This window comes from Ailuropoda melanoleuca, chromosome 3 (genome assembly GCF_002007445.2).
Source record: "Ailuropoda melanoleuca isolate Jingjing chromosome 3, ASM200744v2, whole genome shotgun sequence".
NCBI classification, from domain to species: Eukaryota; Metazoa; Chordata; class Mammalia; order Carnivora; family Ursidae; genus Ailuropoda; species Ailuropoda melanoleuca.
In genome coordinates this window covers 78,060,081-78,078,812 of record NC_048220.1, presented here as the reverse complement: position 1 = coordinate 78,078,812, position 18,732 = coordinate 78,060,081, and the positions used below count along the sequence as shown (strand labels likewise).

The 18,732-nt window shown below is 38.8% G+C and overlaps 1 pseudogene; it reads left to right on the top strand.

The window, feature by feature from the left end:
- The first annotated feature begins 685 nt into the window (after positions 1-685).
- LOC100465987 overlaps positions 686-18,732 on the top strand; it is a 34,513-nt pseudogene continuing 16,466 nt past the window's right edge.

Below are 18,732 nucleotides of genomic sequence, written 5' to 3'. Positions count from 1 at the left end.
ATAGAATTTTCGGGTGATTTTTTTTTCTTTCCTGAAGAAATCATTCCTCAACTTCTTCACACAGGGATTGCTCTTTCTTGCCCTTACACCTTACTTTTCAAAAGTGTAGTGACCTTCAGTGCCTTTAGCTCAACATGTTTATACAACCGCAAGGCTGATTCTAGGCTGCTGAGTGTTTTTTATGTGTGTGTTTTTGTTTTCGTTTCTTGTCTGTGCTAAATTTGTCCACTGGGCTGTTGCTGCTGCTGCTGACCATGCCAAAAATTGTAGAATTGTAGACTCTCAGTCACTGTAGGAAGGCTTCTCTCGGGTTCATTTTGCATAGTCGTTCTTAATCTGGTGTATTTTTGTTTAACCAAGGGGAATAAATTATAAACTCCTTGAAGACAAGGACTGTAGCTTATTAATATTAATCCCAATATTCACAGTGCTTAGCACAGTGCCTGATATAGGAAGTACTCATAAGCATTGAAAAAGAGACTGAATGAGTGTCCCTTGACTTTACAACGACTCAAAATGTTCACTTTTTCTCAAGCTGACTTTTATTAGTTTATGGTAATATATATATATCGTCTACAGACAGTTTTAAATATATTAAAATGGCAGAAGTAATTTTGGGAGTGAGCTTTAGTGCTTTTGCTAAAGCAAAACCGAAGACGTTTCCATTTAGAACATAGAAGTAGTCATGATGCTGTTGCAAGTGGAAGCGGAGATTACAGAGAAGAACTTCATTACGGTTGTTCTGAAATGCTGTGTTGTCCTGCGCTACTCAGCCCAGAGGTGGCATGCGGCTGGAATCTATCAGTCCGCCGTTGCCCTGGACCACATACAGTTCCTGATTAACTTTGGAATATTTGCATTAGATGGTGCTGTTGATATGTTGCACTCCTGTGGAAGAGATAAATTTGAAATTAACAAAAACTGTCACTGTTTTCCAGGAGAGGCTTGTGGTGTCAATGGGGTCACCACTAGACCAGGAACTGTTGTAGAGATTTTGACACATCATCATCTCTTCGTGCTTGTTTGGTTTTTTGGCTTTAAAAAAAATAATCTACCAGTAATAACAGTGCTGGCTTATCAGGAAGGTAAAATGATAAATTGATATCAATGTACTTCAAAATGTACAAAACACCCAACAAATATTGTTATCAGGTAGGCTCAGTCTGCTAATCTCTTCCAGCCGTCCATTCCACGGAGCAGCCAGGGATGGGGAGGAGTGCATGCCAGTCATTTTCTCTTATATGTGTCACCAGGGTGTGTAGGCAGATGAGGCCCTGGGACTCAGCATGAGTATGAGTCCATTTTGTTGAAGAGACCTCAGGTTCAAAAATTCCCCAAATTCCTGTAAGTTGAATATTAGATAAGAAACGAACAAACAAAAACAAAAACAAGCAAAGAAGCCAACAACATCCTGAGAAGGATGTGAAGACTATGTGGTGGGAATTGTCCCTTATCCTGGTATGACTAGTCCCTTCTGACAGGAAAGACCTGCCCTGAGAAGCTGACCCTGGAGGATTGCACGGCTCCTCTCCCTCCCTGCAGTTCTCAGGGGTTCCGAGTGTGGTCGTGGACCAGGAGCATCTTACTAAAAATACAGATTATCGGGTCTACACACACACACAGCGTATCAGATGCTCAGCGAGTGGGACCCAGCGATCTGTGTTTTAACAAGCGCTTCAGGGGATTCTGATGTGCAGGGATTGAAAACTACTGGTTTAAATCAGGGAGAAGTACAGAGGCTGATCAGTCTCCTATTCGGTGAAAATGGCACATTTCAGTCTCCGAATGAGAGTCAAAAAGACATGGTCTGAAATCCCCCGAATAGTCTTTGACACTTCTGGCCTATCAAGTTGTTCTTTTTGCCTTTCTTTTATCTCCCTTGTGTGCATGGAAAACTCCCATTCACCCTTTACCCTGTTCAAGTGACATTTCTTACGTGAAAACTTTCCTGACCTGCCTCCTTCCTACTCCAAAAGCTATCACAGAGTTATTTGTACCCTCCTCTATGTGAATTTCGTCATTTGTACTTTTGAGAACCACAGATAATTCTCTACATTTTTCCTCCTTGGCCTCATTCCCTTTATCCTCTTTCTCAGCCAGCCCCTAAAGTGTCAGTAACCTCAGGGCTCTCTCGTTTATATTCTCTCCCGGGACAGTCTCATTCATTGGCATGGCTTCAACTACCATCATTTAGTTAATGATTTTAAAATCCACATCTCCAACCTAAACATCTTCTCTGAGCTCTAGAGCCATATTACTAAAGCCACTTGGACATCTTCACCTCAGAAAACCAGAGTGAATCTCAAAGTCAACGTGTCTAATATGGAAATGAAACATCTTTTCTCACCCCGTACACCCAACCCCCCATTTGCTTCACCTCTGTTTTCTCTCAGAGGTTGTCACTGCCATTCACTCTGTGAACAATACTGGGAATCTGGGAACCATCTTGAACTCCTACCTTGCCCTCTCCCCCAATATCAAACTGTCACCTACTGTCATTTTATAGAACTTACCCCCATTAAATCTCTCACAAAGAAACTAGAATAGTTTCCTAACTGGTCTCCTAGCCTAAAATTAGTTCCTACCCCTATGCCTATAATTCAATCTGTTCACTTCAGGCAGAGAGGTCATTCTAAAATGTAAATCTGAGTATAGCACTGCCTTGTTTAGAACCTTCACGGCTCCATATTTTATATTCAACAGGAGAAGGACCAAACTCACTCCTCTGGGTCTTGGCTACCCGTTCAGCCTTAACTCCCCCCCACCCCACATCTTATTAAGAAAATGTTCAAGCTTATAGAAAAGTTAAAAGAATTTTACAGTGAACCCTCCCATACCCTCTACTTAGATTATGCCATTAACATTTTACTATACCTACTTTATCACATAACAGTCCATCTATCCACCCCTTAATGCATCTATCCATCCATCTTATTTGTTGATGTATTACAAAGCCAGTTCAAACATCAGTATACTTCTCCCCAAACATTTCAGCATGCATATCATTAGCTGAGTTTCAGTATTTGTTTACAGGGATTTTATTTGAGGCAAATTTACATATAATGAAATGCACAAATCTTAGGTAAACATTCTCTGACAAACGTATGTACCTGTTTAACCCAAACCCCTATCCCAATGTAGAACATTACCAGCAATGCAGAAAGCCACCACATGCCCATTTCCAGTATATTGTTGCTTAACTCAGGCACTCACTTTTCTGACATTTTCCACCATATCTTAGTTTTGCCTTTTCTAAAATTTCTGAAAGTCGAATCTTTGTGTGAGGATTCTTTCCTTCAGCATTGGTTTTGAGATTCATTCAATATAGTCCTCTCATTTTTTTTTTTAAAGAGAGCATGAGTGATGGAGAGGCAGATGGAGAGGGAGAGAGAATCCAAAGCAGGCTCCATGCCCAGTGAGGAGCCCAACGTGGAACTCAGTCTCATGACCCTGAGATCATGACCTGAGCCAAAATCAAGAGTTGGATGATAAAACGACTGAGCTACCCAGGAACCCCTTAGTTGTCTCTCTTTTTATTGCTGAGTAGTATTCCATTGTACGAATAGAGCAGAGTTCTTTTCTATATGATTCTGTTGATGAACTACTTCCAGTTTTTAGCTGTTATAAATAAATCTATGAACATTATCATAGATGCCTTTGTGGACACATGCTTTAATTTCTTTGAGTAAATACCTAGGAGTAGAATTTCTATAGATAGACATAAAGTAGCTTGTACCTCCTCTAGATTGTACCATTTTTTTTGCTCCTACCAGTACCAGATGAGAGATCTGACCACTCTACATCTTTGTCAACTTTTGGTATTCTTTGTCTTTTTAATGTTAACGTTCCTTGTGGATACGTAATGGCATTTCATTGTAGTTTTAAGTTGCATTTCTCTGACGACTAATGATATTAAACATTTTTTCATGTACTTTTGGCCATTCCTATAACTTCTTTCGGAAAGTGTCTTCAAACCCCCTCCTTATTGAGTTATTTGACTTTATGTTACTGAGTTGTATAAGTTCTTTATATCCTGGATACCAGTCTTTTCAGCAGATATATGTTTTGCAAAGATTTTCTTCCAGTCTTCAGTTTGCCTATTCATTTTCTTAGCAGTGTCTTCTGGTGAGAGAAACTTTTCATTTGATGAAGTCAACTTTATCATTTTTTTTTTCTTTCATGGTTCGTGATTTTTTTTGCCTATCTTTAAAAAAAAAAATTAACCTGCCTCCAAATCATAAGGATATTCTCCTACCTTTCAAAATTTATCTTCTAAAAGTTTATGGTGTTAGCTTTTATGTTTAAGTCTACTATCCATCTTGAATTAATTTATGTGTATAGTGTGAAGGAGGGGCCAAGGTTCACCCTTTTTCCATGCGTATATCCAACTTATTGATATTTATTTCCTTTCATTTATTTTACCATTTATTGATAAGAATGTCCTTTCCCTATTGGATAACTTTGGCATCTTGTTGAAAACGAAAGGACCACCTAAGTGGGAGTCTATCACTGTAGCCTCTACTCTGTTCCATTGCTCTGTCAATCTTTATTCCAGTATCACAGTGTCTTGATTACTGTAGCTTCCCAGAATATTGAAATCAGGTAGTGTAAGTCCTCCAACTTTGTTCTTCTTTTTCAAGATTGCTCTGAATATTCAAAGTCTTTCACATTTCCATATAAATTTTAGGATCACCTTGTCAATTACAAGAAAGCCTGTTCATTGAGCCTTAACTTTTGATGTGCCACACTCCATCTCCACTGTTCCTACAGACTAGAGAGAGTGAAGAAATTGCTTTTTTTAATAAACTCTTAGTTAAATAGGGTTTTGGCCAAAGGACAGATGTTTTAAAACACTCTATTTAAGGTTTGTTTTTAATTTCAGGTTAAAAAAAATTCCTCTTTCCATTCTGACAAAATACATATGGCCCCATTTTACAGTGACTATTTTTCTACAAGGACAGGTAAAGGAATGAAACTAAACGCTGCACTATATTTTAATGTTAGTAAAAGAGGATTTTCCCATTTTTTTACCACAAAATTGTTTCTCAGGAGTCTCTCTGTCTCTTTTCTTAAAATATTTATTTATTTATTTTAGAGAAAGTGAGAGAGAGAGAGCACATGTGCAGGAGGATGGACAGTGGCTGAGAATCTCAAGCAGACTCCCCACTGAGCATGGGGCTCAGTCTCACGACCCATGAGATCATGACCCATGAGATCGTGACTTGAGCCAAAACCAAGAGTCAGACGCTTAACCAACGAGCCACCCAGGTGCCTGCCTTGGGAGTCTCTTTTAAAAGGATTATACATTTGGGTCTTGCTGATTTTCTTCTTCATTCTCTTCCTCCTCCCCTTTTTCGTCATTTTCACCTTAATCATTACAACATCACAGCTCACATTTATTGAGCCCTTACTCTGTGCCGCCAAACCTGTGCTAAGGGCTTTATTCATATCTCATTTAAACCTCACATCAGCCCCTTGCTATTGTGTTCACTTTAAAGGTGAGGAACCTAAAGCTTAGTGAGATGAAGGACTTTCTCGAGGTCCAGCAGAGTAAGTGGTGGTGCTAGGGCTCAAACTCAAATGTTTCTTACTCCAAAGACTGACATTTTAGGCATCTTCTATAAAAGAATGCTTTACTAAATCTATGCAATAGTAGTTCCTTTGTCCATCCTAGGATAATTTAAAACGTTTATCATCATGGCTGCCGTTTCTGTAGCAAAGTACAGTGCGTACCCTGAAATCGTCAGATACTCCCCAACTTCAGCAGTCATGCAGTCTGAAGACATCTGGAAAACAAAGTTGGTTCGATTGGTGTTTGCATTACATGGGGTTTTGAGCCAAAGTAATTTAACCTTCCACTTTTCTCTTCACAGTGGTAAACTATTTTCATAGTGTCGAAGGATTGCTTTATACATCATGTATGTCTCATTCCAGTCCTAAACTATCTTTATGTATAACTCAAAGTAAAGCTTGTCATGCCCCACTGATTTCTGTCACCCAAACATGTTGCTGAAATTCCAATTATGATGCCTCTTTCTGACTCAGCCATGTAAATTCAATCCTACAATCTGGATTTTTTTATTTCACTATTAGCATAGACATAGTCATTAATATATTTTCACATTAAGCTACATAGAACACTTTGTACGGAACTCTTTGTTTCGCTAAGAATGGAGCATATGCCTCATTTTCCTTGCTCCTGAGAATCCAAACTTTCCTTAAAAAGAAATATTTATGTATACACACACACACACACACACACACACACACACACATACATATACACAAACTCTAATACAACCACATAGGTACCATTCTGTGCTTTTTAACTGACTCTCAAATGGGGAATTGAAATCTTACCAGGTGTCTATATTGATATAGAATAACTACTGCCAAGATCAGAATGATGATGTCTTCACTTGATATAAACAGAGAAGTGTTAAAGGATTCATATTCTGGGATCCTTGAGAAAATGGCTTTTTCTGAAGGTAAATGGTAAAGGAAGACAGAGCAATGACTGAGAGGAAAATATACTTTGTTTATTAAACACTGGCTACAAATAGGCCTCTATCACAAGTTCATCAGATGATGAGAAATACATTATTGCTCAGATTGAACATGAATACATTAGTTGGTATAAATACTGTTTTTGAAGATGTGAAATTAAATACGGGAATTTTTTCCTTTATCCATTCATATTTGTAAGCTTAATGACTTTGGTTGAAAGCATGATGAAAAAAAGTTGGTGCATTCTCAGCTTAATTTTATAAAGATCACATAATAATGGTGACAGGTGGAGCCACGTGGGGGTGGAGGCAAATTGGACTTATGTCCCAGACGTCAAAGACGTGCTGCAGACATCAGGGAAATGTCTCGTGGTTGGGAAAGGTACGGAAACTCAGCAGGCTGGTCTTTGATACCTAGGGCTTTCATTTTTAATTAAAGAACAGAACTCTGGTGAAAAGTCATCATATCATCCTATCTTATACAGGGCTTGGATGATAGCTCTGTAAAGGAGATGATTGGGAATATGCCTAACATAGTGTCTATAAAGTTCTACATATCTAATAAAATAATAAAAATTAACATTTATTGAACATCATCTCAGCGATTACTCATGACTCTGTGAAGGAGGCACAACTGTTATCCCCATTTTGCAGATGAGAGAATGGGTTCTTAGAACAGTTGAATAACTTCTCCAAGGTCACAAAACTAGGAAGTGGGTGATATAGGAGAAGTAAACAGAATATCATCTTGAAGACTGTGCATCTACCACAGTGTCATATTCTCAGAACTTTTTTTCCTCCTTGAGGATAGACTAGATTCCTAACTTATATTTTATGAAGAACTTTATCATATACTGTGAGTTAGAATTATTTCTTTCTCCATATGTATGACCTCATTGAAATAAAACCCTAAATGAGCTTTATCTCCATTATCTTTTCTTCCAGCCATGGAAAAATGTCTCTTCCTTTCTTTGACAACATGCTATCATACCCCACAATTTTCCCAACTTTAGAGTCTGGAGACTCTTCCTAATGTCTCTTTGTATTCTCTATTGCAATAGCCCAAAGCATTTGTTCTCCTCTGAGTAGGAACATGAAACAGCTGCTCACTGTCACTCATATAATAGTTTTTTCAGACACTCAGAAACTAATTGCTAACATTTCCTGCCCCTACCTTTTCTTTTCTGAGTCAGATAATTTGCCCTGCTCCTTCTCTTTGTCCTCCTCCTCCTCCTTCATATATAAATTACTTCCACATAGAGCCTATTTCCAAAATTGCTAATCATTTTTGTTCCGGTCCTCCAGACTCTTTCAGCATCTGGATGTTCAGTGGGTGTCATGAAGACATTGCCATATAGTACTGAAATTATGGCATCTGGGAAAAATTTTAAACATGTCCACAGGAATATTTTCTGTTGTTTTACAAATTACAGGCAAAACATTAAAGAAAATGATGGTTTTCCCAGTTCTCAGATGGTGTTTTGTCTAAACTAATGCAAGACAAGAAAGGTGGAGTGGTTTGTATTGTTTTCCCTGCATAGAAAAGATGTAGTCATTTTGGAAAGATGCTATGCTCTCTAAATTTAGTAATTATTCACATTTGTATATCTGAATGTAGAACATGAGGGATGCCAGTCAACTATAGACATTTAGAGGTGAAAGAAGTTATCACTTAAAGGAACCAGGCAAGGCTTCACAGAGGTAGCGTTTGTGATGGATCTTAAAGAATAAGTAGTACTATGACATAAAGAACTTGGAAGGAAGAGAAGTTCAAAGTGAAAAAGCAAAACTTGAAGAAATGAAAACATTTTCTTTGGAAAAGAGGAAATGGTTCCATTTTGTGTCATCCACTTCAGTTGGTGTGTCAAGAAACACTAGACAGTAAGGCTGGAAATGGATACTGGGGGTAGATTATTTAAGATATTTAAGCAAAATTGAGTTTCCTTCAGGAAAATAATTCTGGCAATGGAACACATGATGAGTAGAGAGATTATCAGTAGGGAGAACAGTTTTGAAGTTGATGCTATTGTGATAACAGGACTGATATATATTGAGGACTTATCATGTACCCAGGAGATAGTCAGGAATATAAAGTGTAATGTGAAAAGGCTAAGGTTCCAAGAAAATGAAAAATAAGAAATGGCCTTTGGATCTGATGATTAGGAGATCATTGACTACCTTTGAGTGGAAAGTTATCAGGAGAATGGAGAAAAATGAATAGACAGGAGTGAAGCAAAGGAAAGTGACATGATGGCAACTTGAGGGTCAAGGGATGTTTTCTTGTTAGTTGGTTTGTAGGATGTGAGACTTAAACTTTTTTTGGCTAATATAGTGGGGCTAGTAGAGAGAGACACATTAAAGACTCAAAAGAAATGTAAGTCGGTGAGAAAATGTGACAAAGATGAAGGCATGGTCTTGGTAAGCATAGGAGGGCCGTCTTCTGAGGTAACAACAAAGAGAGAGTAAAAGAATCAAAATATGGAGAGATTTTGAGGTCAAGAAGGGAGAAGTTGAGGGAGCTCACATTGTCTGGCATTAATATTTTAGTTAAATGGATGGGGAATCCCCTGTGTTGGGGGTATGATGGGAATAAATGGTGGCTGGATTTTAAGGAGCAAAGATTTGGTATAAGCTCCATGGAAAAACAATGAAGAACAGGTAAGAAATCGTGAGCGCCCAGCCAGGACGGATGAACAGCACATGTGCATAATGAGCACTTGTAGGATACTTAATGCGATAACAGCAAAACATCCCATAAATTCTTCATTTGCTTGATGATAATTTCATCTCTCATATATAGAGGAATTGATCAAGGAATTAGTAATCTCTTCCTAATTCTGATCATCAGGAACAGTGATTATGTCACCTGAAAGTGTGTAGCATAGTTGGACAGATAGCCTGAATATTAGGCAAGGCAATGTCTGGAAAGTACCATGAGCTTAGCAATATATGAATATAAGAATATAGGAGAGGCACATAACCATCGTAAATGTAGAAGAGAAGCATAAATCTATTTTAAAACTGACACAAAGACCAGCTAAGAATAAATTTGAGGAGACATGACTTAACAGGAGCATAAGTTAAATGATTTAGGGGAATTGACATATATCCCTTATATAGCACTGATACAATGTAACCAATGTGAACTTGGACTGTATTACTAAAATTAGCAGGCAGAATAAAGCACAACCATCCTATCAGATTGAGTTTTGGTTGCCATCTCCAAATGATATTAAATATAACTCTTCTATTGTCTTGAATTTTTGCAACAGGCCTCAAAGACATGACTAATAGAAGAGGTATCAAGTTCTCCCATATCCCAAAGGGATGTGCTAGATCGCTTCTGTGGAACATGCTAAGAGACCATACGTCCAGTTTGGTCAACATGAGCCCATCACCCACCTCAGGAGTAGACAAAAGAGGAGCACAATCTCCTTAAGCCAAGAGAGGGAGGCTTCAAGACAACTCCTTGAGAGCTTGGCACATATCTCCCAAAGCCTGGTGCACAGAGACGCTCACATCCTTATATCCCCATGAGTCTAAGATGGACAATTTAGGTGTAGGGACCTCTGAGGAGAACAGCAATGAGAAGATAATGTTGGGAGGGAACTCTACAGTCGCTAGCTGTAGGGAAAGTGTAGTATTCTGGGCTACAGGAGATTTTTGGGCTCCCCACAGCAGGAAAACACAGAACTAGAGGGGCAATGTGCCCAGAAACCTAAGGCATGACCAAGGTTGTAAGTGGCTAGCAGAGGAGAGGAACCACTTTCAGATCAGTGCTTCTCAAACTTTAGCCTGCATTAGAATCACCCAGGGGGCTTATTAAAACAGATTCCTGGGCCATACTCCTAGAATTTCTGACTCCTTAGGATGGAGGGGCCCCAAAATGTTATTTCTAACAAGTTCCCAGGTGATAATAACTTCATCATTTGTGGACCACACTTTTGAGAAGTTTAGATGTCACCGCAGGGCATCTCAGAAGAACATGTGAAAGTACTACATACGAGAAAGAATAAGCTTTGCATATCCATTATGCCTAGAAATCATCAACAGACTTAACTGCACCAACCAGTTTCCCTTAGTCTTTTCTCCTCCAGTGCGACCCTGGAGTGGTTAGAAACAGCAGCTAGGATGAAGGAGGAAGAGCTATGATACAGAAAAGCAGACAACCATACTCTGTTCCCCAACTTCATGATTCAAAGACTGAGTTAGATCTGAGCAGGAACAGGGGATAATCTCTTCTGGATGTGTATTTGGAATTTTAACTAAACTGGGGTAGATTGGACTGGAGTTAGAGAGCTCTTAGATTTGTGGTGCCCAAACAAAGGAACTAATATTATTTCCCAAAGTAGAAAAGCTATGGTGTCTGTTTCAGATTTTGTACCCTGATGGAAAAGAACTGGTTTGAGAAGAATGGGTACAAGAATAAACTCAATTGAGACAAGCATGTTTAATCAGTCAATTACACACATCTTAAGAATGGTATTTCTTTTATTTTTTTTAATTTGCAGACATTTATTTTTATTTTTTATAATAATTTTTATTATGTTATGTTAGTCATCATACAGTATATCCTTAGTTTTTGATTTAATGTTCCATGATTATTGCATGGTGCACTGGGTGTTATACACAAATAATAATAAAGAATGGTATTTCTTAAACTCTTAGCAAATCCAGTGAAGTACAGCCAGGACAACAGGACCCTGGAAACCTCACCAGAAAAGCACCCCTACAAGGAGATGGGGAGCTTCAGCCTGGAGAAGATTGAGGAGGCATAATGCCACACTTAAAGTATTAACAGACCATCTTGTCAAGGAAGGAGTAGCCTTCTGTGTGGTGGCAAAGGCCACAATGAGCTTAAGTTAGTGAAAGTTAAGAGAGGAGTCTGCTCAGGTTCCATGTAAGGAAGACAACAATTAAAGCCATATTAGTGGTACCAAGTGATGGACACCTGACTGGAATGTCGAGTTTTACACATGGCGGAACATAGTTTTGGATGGACTCTACGCATATCAGCTCTCCAGCAACATTTTGTGGCAGGTATGGTGACGGGCAGGGCGGGGTCATCAGGACTCACCTGGTTCCCTGTCCCTGCTTCCCTCCTTGTACTTCAGCTGAGACTGCCTAAGGCTTCAGGACTACTCCCAAAGTAGCCTGGGGGTGACTCGGGGTTCTGATGAGGGCAATTGCTCACTCATGGTTTTAGTCCCCATTAGTTGAAATTTGGTAAATGGGCCTTTGCAGTTAGGCCTTTCTAAGACAATGTGACAAACTGGTCAGGATGACTGGATCCTGAATGGTATCCAAGGCTCTGCCCTGCTCTTGCCATTCGCCCCCCCCCCCCAGCCCTGTGCAGTCAGGCCTTCTGTTGAAATAACCGCCCAGGGGGAATGGGTGGGAAACCAGGGAAGTCAGAGATAGGAGGAGTCTGACATGAGTCCTTGACACATGGGGAGTCAAAGTGCAGGAGGGAAACTGGAAAGACCGGGAGCATGTACAGTGACAGAGGTGGAAGGAAGAGAGGGTGACATGATTTTGCCCCTGACTGCGAAATGCAGAAGTTTGTTTGTTAGGCCGGTTATGAGAGTTATGCCAGTCAAAATTCTGAGCAGACAGAAAGGCATTGTGTCTCTCTTCCAAATGTTGACATAATCATATAATAATCCAGGATCAAGAAATTCCTAATCCTCCATCTAAAATAGCTTCCAAATGTCCACAGGGTGCAGTAAAGTGTTCGTGGGATCAGCTGACCACAGGTAAGTGATTGTGACAGCTGCAGACCTCAGCATTTACTCAGTGAAACAATGGCTTTTAGACAATGTCTTTCCAATTTGTTTTCAACATTGCAGCCAGAGTGCTCTTTTCAAAACACAGATCTGATCATGTCACCAACCTCCTGAAAACCCCTGAATGGCTTCCCACTGTTCTTGGAATAAAGACCAAATCCTTAACTAGGAGCTGCTTAGGCTAGGCCCCTGTGGGGGTTAAGCGTGGGGCTGGGGTATTGCTCTGGGTATGCTCTTCCCTGGGTCTCGAATGCTCTCCCCCTTTCTCCATTAGCTTCAACTGAACCTTGTTCGTTTGATCTCAGCTCAAAGAGCCCTTTCTGCACCCCCACCTGGGCTCCTTTGTTCTTTACTTTTTATAGGACTCCATTCTTTCCTTTTAAAGCACTTACCTCAGTTTGTAATACATTCATCAGTGCCGCGATTGGTTGACTGCTCTCCCATCCCCACTAGCCCCTCAGTTCCATGAGTGAGAAAGGTCTCTTTTTGTTCACCATCTTCTCCTAGAGCCTAACATTGTGCCTGGCTCATGGGAGGTCCTCAATGCCTTTTTTGCTGAATGAGTAAAAGGACTGCCTAAATTGTGCTTTCCTTCTGAAATTTTGAATTCTATAAAGGGAGGAAAGTGTTAACCAGGCATCAGAGCAAAATTCTTAGTAATATTTCCTCTGCTTCCATTCAGTGATTTATTTTAAAATGCAGAACCCTGTGAGCTCTAATCTTCCTTTATATTATATAGAAATCAGTTCATCAAAATAACCCTCTAAATCTACCTGGTATTCTCACTTATTCCCCATTTTCTCTGGAATGAATTTGAGTAGTCTTTCTTAGGGTTCATCTTTTGGGAACTTGTATAGAGAACATTTTATTTTAGGTTAATTCAGTTGAGGTTTTATTTAAAGGCACCGGAAGTTACGGACATTGACAGGTAAATGTTTATGAAAAGGTAATATACGTGCACTCTGTATGTGTGTGTGTCTATCAGTCCATCTAAAAATATGTGTTTTCACGACCTGAAGTAGAAAAGATTGGATTTAGGTAAGGAGGTCATTACAATGTTGACGTTTCCACCCCCAGACTCTTACCCTCTCCAGCTAAATTCTGAAGGATTTGGTGGAATAAGCAGGCAGTCGTGATTTCCTGATGACTGACTGAAGGACATGTTACTTCCCCTCCTAATGAAATCCTCAAATAGTGAGTCATAATGCCAGAGGCGCTGTTCTCCAAGATTCCATCTCTGCCTATTTTCTAAGCCAAATTCTGAAAAGAGCACAAGCCTAGATCCAGCCCTTCAGATCTCTGTGTGGGACTGAAGTATACATTTCCTTTCCAACTTCTCATTTTCTTTCTGCAGCAGAACTGACATCCACTGGGCAGGAGTGGTCAACATGATGACCATGATGGCAACAGAAAATAAAGAATTTATTGTTATTTGCTGACTGTGCCATGGTGGTGAATGTCTTTCAGAAAGCCACAAAAATGGACATTTACTGAGTCGTGAAAGAGCCCAAGTCAAATAATCTAGACAAACAACCTCTACTATGACTATCTACAAATGGCCACATGTTCTAGAAATCTGGTTATTTCCTTTTAAGTATCAATCTGGTACTTGCCCCTTGGAAAAGAAATTTTCTTAAGGTACATGGAAAGAGAAAACAGACATTTCTTTTGTTCTACAACACCCTCTAGTTTTGTCATATTTCTCACCGTACTTTTACTGCTGGGTTTCTTAAAGAGTGGGTCTACAACTATTTTTTCCTATTTTTTCCTCAACTCCTTGTTTGTCCAATTTTTTCCTCACCTCCTTGTTTGTCCTCCCACTCAATGACTAAATGGCTCTTACAAAGATTCAAGAAATCTCCTCTAATCACTTTTTAATATTACTTTCCTACAATCGTCCGGAGTTAGCCGTTCTTATTCTATCCTCCCTAAAGCTTCTAGTTTCACTGATCCCAACTTGCCCCTGAAGCTTCAGGATGACAGTGCTCTGAGGAGATTCTCTTCTTCATGAGACAACTTTCTGGAGTTTTAGCTGTCTGTGCCCAAACACCCTCAACCCAAATACCCAGGCTTGTTTGGGTTTCCTTTCTCTTTCTTTCAGTTCTCATTCATCATCATTTTCGACTATCACCTTTTTAAGGTGAATCCCCAAATTTTCTTCCCTACCACTTTTTCAGAGCTTCACCCTCACAACTTGATCATCTAGTTGAATATCCCTCTATCAATGGCTGTCTTGCTAACACTTCCCTATCATGTTCCCTGTGCCGCCTTCCCATCCCTCCGAGTCAATGTTTACTCCTCACTGAGACTTGAAAGCTCATGTTTGCCTTTGACCACCTTCCCACACAGTGTCTGTATCCTATCAGTTACTGAAGTCTTCTGTTTTAATTTTTTTTTATTCAAGTATAACTAACATCAAGTGTTATGTTAGTTTCAGGTGTACAATAGAGTGATTCAGTGATTCTATACACTACTCACTGCTCATCATGGTAAGTGTGCTCCTTAGTCCCCATCACCTATATCCCCCATCCCCCACCCACCTCCCCTCTGGTAACCATCAGTTTGTTCTGTAGAGTTAAGGGTCTGTTTTTTGTTTGTCTCTTTTTCTCTTCATGTGTTCTGTTTCTTAAATTCCACATATTAGTGAAATCATATGATATTCGTCTTTCCCTAACTTATTTCTCTTAGCATTATACCCTGTAGGTCCATCCATATTGTTGCAAATGGCAAGATTTCATTCTTTTTTATGGCTCAATAATAGTCCATTGTGTGTATATACCACTTCTTCTTTATGCCTTTATCTATTGATACGCTTGAGTCACTTCCATATCTTGCCTATTATAAAAAATGCTGCAGTAAACATAAGGGTGCATATATCTTTTTGAATCAGTGTTTTTTCATTTTCTTTGGGCAAATACCCGGTAGTGGAATTACTGAGTTTTTTAAGGCTCCTTTNTTTTTTATGGCTCAATAATAGTCCATTGTGTGTATATACCACTTCTTCTTTATGCCTTTATCTATTGATGGATGCTTGAGTTACTTCCATATCTTGCCTATTATAAATAATGCTGCAGTAAACATAAGGGTGCATATATCTTTTTGAATCAGTGTTTTCATTTTCTTTGGGCAAATACCCAGTAGTGGAATTACTGGATATATGGTAATTCTATTTTGAGTTTTTTTTTTTTAAGATTTTTTTATTTATTTATTTGACAGAGATAGAGACAGCTAGCGAGAGAGGGAACAGAAGCAGGGGGAGTGGGAGAGGAAGAAGCAGGCTCATAGCAGAGGAGCCTGATGTGGGGCTCGATCCCACAACGCCGGGATCACGCCCTGAGCTGAAGGCAGACGCTTAACCTCTGTGCCACCCAGGCGCCCCCTATTTTGAGTTTTTTAAGGCTCCTTCACACTATTTTCCTCAGTAGCTGCACCAGCATACATTCCCACCAACAGTGCACAATGGCTCCTTTTTTCCATATCTTTGCCAACACTTGTTATATTTTGTGTTCTTTGTCTTAGCCATTCTGACTGGTGTGAGGTGATATCTCAATACAGTTTCAATTTGCATTTCCTTGATGATGAGTGATGTTGAGCATCTTTTCATGTGTCTGTTGGCCATCTGGATGTCTTCTTTGGAAAATGTCTATTCAGGCCCTCTGCTTATTTTTTAATTGGATTATTTGGGTTTTTTGGTGTTGAGTTATATCAGTTTGTTATATAGTTTGGATATTAACCCCTTACTGAATATATTATTTGTAAATATATTCTTCCGTTCAGTAAGTTATCTTTTTGTTTTGTCAGTGGTTTCCTTCACTGTGCAAAAGCTTTTGTATTTTGGTATGGTCCCAGTACTTTAATTTTGTTTTTGTTTCCCTTGCCAAAGGAGACATAACTAGAAAAATATTTCTATGGCTGATGTCAAAGTGATTACTGCCTATGTTTTCTTCCAGAAATTTTATGGTTTCAGGTCTCAGATTTAGGTCTCTATTCTATTTTGAGTTTACTTTTGTATATGGTTTAAGAAAGTGGTCCAATTTCTTTCCTTTGCATGTATTTGTCAGGTTTTCCCAATACCATTTGTTGAAGGGACTGCTGTTTTCCCATTGTATATCTTGTCTCCTTTGTCATAGATTAATTGACTGTATAATCATGGGTTTATTTCTGGGCTCTCTAATATGTTCCACTGATGTATGTGTCTCTTTTTGTGCCAGTACCATACTGTTTTCCTTACTACAGCTTTGTACTACATCNTTTCCCTTGCCAAAGGAGACATAACTAGAAAAATATTTCTATGGCTGATGTCAAAGAGATTACTGCCTATGTTTTCTTCCAGAAATTTTATGGTTTCAGGTCTCAGATTTAGGTCTCTATTCTATTTTGAGTTTACTTTTGTATATGGTTTAAGAAAGTGGTCCAATTTCTTTCCTTTGCATGTATTTGTCAGGTTTTCCCAATACCATTTGTTGAAGGGACTGCTGTTTTCCCATTGTATATCTTGTCTCCTTTGTCATAGATTAATTGACTGTATAATCATGGGTTTATTTCTGGGCTCTCTAATATGTTCCACTGATGTATGTGTCTCTTTTTGTGCCAGTACCATACTGTTTTCCTTACTGCAGCTTTGTACTACATCTTGAAGTCTGGGATTATGACAGTTTAAGTTTTATGTTACTTTTTCAAGATTCCTTTAGCTATTTGGGGTCTTTTATGGTTCCATGCAAATTTTGGGATTGTTGTTTAGTTCTGTGAAAAATGCTGTTGGTATTTTGATAGGGATTGCATTAAGTCTGTACACTGCTTTGGGTAATATGGACATTTTAACAATATTGACTCTCCCACGCCATGAGCATGGAATATCTTTCCATTTGCTTATGACATCTTCAATTTCTTTCATCAATGTTTTATAGTTTCCAGGTTATACGTCTTTTACCTCCTTGGTTAAGTTTATTCCTAGGTTTGGTGCAATTATAAATGGGATTGTTTTCTTAATTTCTGTTTCTGTTACTTCATTATTAGTGTATAGAAATGCAACAGATTTCTGTATATTAATTTTGTATCTTGCAACTTTACTGAATTCATTTATCTGTTCTAATAGTTTTTTGGTGGAGTTTTTAGGGTTTTCTGTATATACATCATGTCATCTGTAAGTAGTAAAAGTTTTACTTCTTTCTTACCAATTTGGATGCCTTTTATTTCTTTTTCTTGTTTGATTGCTGTGGTAGGACTCCCAGTACGACATTGACTAAAAGTGGTGAGAGTGGCCATCCTTGTCTTGTTCCTGACCTTAGAGGAAAAGCTCTCAGTTTTTTACCATTGAGTAAGATGTTAGCTGTGGGTTTTTCATATGTGGCATTCATTGTGTTGAGTTATGTTTCCTTTAAACCTATTTTCTTGAGAGCTTTTATCATGAATGGTACTGTATTTTGTCAAATGTTTTTTCTGCATCTATTGAAATGATCATATGGTTTTTACCCTTTCTCTCACTCTCTCCCTTTCTTTTTTCTGAGAAAGAGTGAGCACGCACATGCGAGCATGAGTTGAGGGAGGGGCAGAGGGAGATAGAGAAAGAGGATCTTAAGCTAGCTCCACTGTCAGTGCAGAGCCTATGTGGGGTTTGATCTCACCCTGAGATCATGACTTGAGCCAAAATAAAAAATCAGATACCTAATCTACTGAGCCCTTTAGGAGCCCCTATCCTTCCCTTTATAATTGATGTATTACATCAATTGATTTGTGAATATTAAACCATCCTTGCATCCTTTGATTGTGGGCAATTTTAAATGTATTGTTGAATTTGGTTTGTTAATGTTTTGTTGAGGATTTTTGCATCTATGTTCCTCAGAGATCCTGACCTGTAGTTGTTTGTTTGTTTGTTTGTTTGTAGTGTCTTTGGTTTTGGTATCAGGGTTATGCTGGCCTCATAGAATGAATTTGGGAGCTTTCTTTCCTCTTCTGTTTTTTGGAATAATTTGAGATGAATAGGAATTGACTCTTAAATGTTGGGTAGAATTCACCTGTGAAGCTACCTAGTCCTGAACTTTTGCCTGTTGGGAGTTTTTTGATTACCGGTTCAATTTCATTGTTAGTGATCAGTCCGTCCAAATTCTCTATTGCTTCCTGATTTGGAAAGTTTAGATGGTTCTAGGAACTTATCTACTTCCTCTAGATTGTTCGATTTGTTGGCATATAATTTTTTATAATATTCTCTTATAATCCTTTGTATTTCTGTGGTGTTGATTGTTATTTCTCCTCTTTCACTTCTGATTTTATTTATTTGATTATCCCCCTCTCTTTTTTAATGAGCCTGGCTAAATGTGTATCAATTTTGCTGATCTTTTCTTTTTTTTTTTTTTTAAAGATTTTATTTATTTATTCTACAGAGATAGAGACAGCCAGCGAGAGAGGGAACACAAGCAGGGGGAGTGGGAGAGGAAGAAGCA